The following is a 3,713-nucleotide window of genomic DNA, read 5'->3' as shown; positions in this document are numbered from 1 at the left end:
ATATGCTAACCATGTGCGTCCCATCACGAGTAAGGCTAGAGTACAGGGTATCGATATAGAAGTTATATTAGACACCGGAGTGTCAGTATCCGTAATTAAGAGTGAGTATCTAGGAAGGGTTAATGGCAAAGTGCAGCAGACGCGATACCCATCCACATTACTCACAGATAGCGGAGACCCAGAGAAAGCGAACTAATAAGGTATGGTTGGACCTAACGATAGATAGACATCCGTTCCGTCATGGGTCTCTAGTTCGTCAGACTTAGACCTGGGATATGATACTCGGAGTCGACTTCATGTTAGAACACAAAGCTAGCATATTTATGGACAGCTAGGAAGATAAATTTGGAGAGATCTAAAATACGCTTGCACCATAGTAACACGCCATATAAAGCTGAGTCATAAGCGGGAATCTCAGACCTGGTGCGACAAGTAAACGACAACCGAACACTAAAAGAGAAAGATCGACATGCAACGATTGCCGTGCTTCAACAGTTTAGTTCGGTATTCGAAGAGAGTATTTCCGGCAATCGCACGAGTACGGTGCAACACACCATTTGCACGGGGGACCACAGACCACTTAGGCAACCGCCTCGTAGAGTGCCAGTACACTATCAACCACAACTGGATACGATGATAAAGGATATGCTTGACAAGAATATTATAGTACCGTCATCATCCCCCTGGGCATCACCTGCTTATAATGCTTGTGAATTAAGGCTCTATCGAGGTGATATGCACAGTATGCAGATATGGACAATAACAGACTGATCAATTGCAGTCCTAAACATCAATGCGAAGATTCAAAGAAACAATACCAAGTGATTTTTAATAAATCATTTGAATTTTATTTTCGGTTAGAAATCTGAAATAACATTGTATATATTGTTCATCAGTAAACTTATTATTCAAAGGTAAAGACTGTAAGTGAAAAGAGTAAAGATTATCAAATTACGAATAGATGGTTAGATTGTAGTAATTTTAATAGTTGAATTCATGAGTCGAATAAAGCTAGATCACCATTGAAAACTTGGAATCACTAGATAGTCGTTTCATCCTAGTATAAGACTCCTCAGCAGTGCGCATCCACGATCCCATGAGCGAACACTTACCCTCTAAACCACTCATCCGGCATCCAACGGTGTGAAATTATTATTTAAAGAGTCAATCAAACTCTCTTTATACTTTAGCCTTACCATAATAGCCTTTTTCAAATCTTATTAAATTAAATAGAAAAACAATATAATTCAAAGTATGTTTCTTATGATGAAGAAATACCTCGACATAAGTTCACTCTAGAACTAAACACTATCTCTCTATCCATCAATTAATTAATTAAGTCAATTATCGTGCTTTTCACTTACTATCTCGCCGAATGTACCATAAACTTAATGATTTGGATAGATTAAAACTAATATGGTTATATGGTTCATTCACTAGATTCAATATCCAAGTTATAAAGAGATATAAAACTAAGAAGACATACTTTTAACCAAAAAGTCTAATTCAGTAAGTTCACAAAAATCAACATATGATTTAATTTTTTTATCGAACTGATGAATCGATCAATGTTAGACTACCATTGAAAACCTGGAAGCAGTGGCGGACCGTTTCATCCTAGTATAGAACTCCTCAACAGTACGTATCCACGATACCTCACGTGTGACTTAAACTCAGAGCCTTCCTTTTTGGCGCACGAATGCTTAACCGTTGGATATCAGCTCAGTGGTCTAGAAGTTAAGAGTTCGAGGGCGAAGCCGAAGATCCTGGGTTCGAGTACCTCATGTGAGATCGTGAGTGCGCACTGTTGAGGAGTCCAACATTAGGACGAAATGGTGGTCTAGTGTTTCCATGTTTTCAATAGTAGTCTAACATTGATTGATTCATGATCTCAATAAGTACGATTGATGTGTAGAGTTACTGTGCTATATCAATCAATCAAACAGTGCTAAATCATAGATTGACAACAGTTAAGGTACCATTGAAACTGAACAACTACTTCATCTTGATATGCAACATCTCAGTAGTATATAACAACTAATTATTAAACAAATCAGGAATCGAACATAAGACCTATAGATTTCTTAATGAATATTGTGTAAGCTAAAATTGAGTATATTAATCTGAACATTAAAGTATAATACTACTTGAAAGTGGCCCAAAACCATTTCATGTCATTTTATTTTATTCAGAGAATATATTCTATTGGACATTGATTTAATGATTTTTTTTGTATCATGATCATCATGAGATCTGGAAGTTATCAATCTCACTAAGATTGAGAACGAAATTGCAAACTAATCTAACCAGAATAGGCTATTTCACATTTTCACGACTAAGAATGACTCGAATTCGGGAATCATTAAAATTTAGGAATCACTGAAAGTTAGGGAAATGCAGTTCATTTTGTATCGATTAAGTGTTTGTTTGTGTGTGTGTGTGTGTGTGTTAAGTATCTATAGCTCATTGGTCTTGATCTTGCGTGTGTGTAAATGTGCGTAAGAATTGTGGCTTTGCAGTATTCCTCTGAATTTTTAAAATATACCCACAAAATCTGGTCAATAGTTCTTAATGTTCAATGGTATTTTTCTAGATAATAGTCATTTGCTCTCAAGTAATTAATTTTGAAATTATTCTTGGAGATCAAATAAGAACCTGTGACCAGTAGTGTTCAGCTCAATATTACAAGCTGATTGAACTTAGGAATGTAAACTATTTAGTGCTAAGTTAGTAGCTTGAATATTAAGCTCATCCAACCGAGAATTTGAAGTGTTGTATTCGATTCATAATGACGTCACGGATACAAACTTCTGAGGACAAGATCCTATACTACGACAAATCAGCTTTTCAATGTTTTATATAGTTGAAATCATGAGTCAGTTGAAGCTAGACCACCATGGAAAATCTGGAAGCACTGGACGACCGTTTCGTCCCAGTATGGAACTCCTCAACAGTACGCATCCACGATCCTGCCTCGTGAGATTCTAAGCCAAGACCTATCAGCTTCGCAAACGAGCGTTTAACCACTAGGACTACTGAGTCGGTGTTAATGTCTAACTTCAACCGATCCACGCAATTGAGCAACCATTAACCATTGTCTTCAGTGAGTTACTATCTCCAAACAGACCTAGTTGAACTCCATTGGTCATTGCTTCTCACTAGAACTCCAGAAAGTACCTCATGGAGCCAGTCACTAGTGAGCGTATGGTCATTATCGGAAGAGGGTTTTGTGGAGATTTTAGTACTTTTATATAGTTGAAATCATGAGTCAATTGAAGCTAGACCACCATGGAAAACCTATATTTTCTATATTTTCAGGGATTATCTATTCATATTATAAACTTTAAAATTACTATTATTTTCAATGGTTGAGATCATGAGTTAATTGAAGATAGATCACCATGGAAAATCTGGAAGCACTGAACGACCGTTTCGTCCTAGTATGGAACACCTCAACTATGCACATCCACGATCCGGCCTCAAGAGATTCGAACCCAGGACCTATCAGTCTCATGGAGGTGCACTGCTGAAGAGTCCCACAATAAGACAAAACGGTCGTTCAGTGCTTCCAGGTTTTCCATGATGATCTAGCTTCAACCAACTCATGAGTTCAACTATATAAAACATTACTATCATATCCACAAAACCCCCCTTCTGATACTATTATTATTTCTTTATTCTTACAACTTTACTCATTACTTTTAATTATAGTA

Source organism: Schistosoma mansoni, chromosome 7, assembly GCF_000237925.1.
Source record: "Schistosoma mansoni strain Puerto Rico chromosome 7, complete genome".
In the NCBI taxonomy this organism is placed as follows: Eukaryota; Metazoa; Platyhelminthes; class Trematoda; order Strigeidida; family Schistosomatidae; genus Schistosoma; species Schistosoma mansoni.
Note: the sequence above shows the minus strand (reverse complement) of the source record.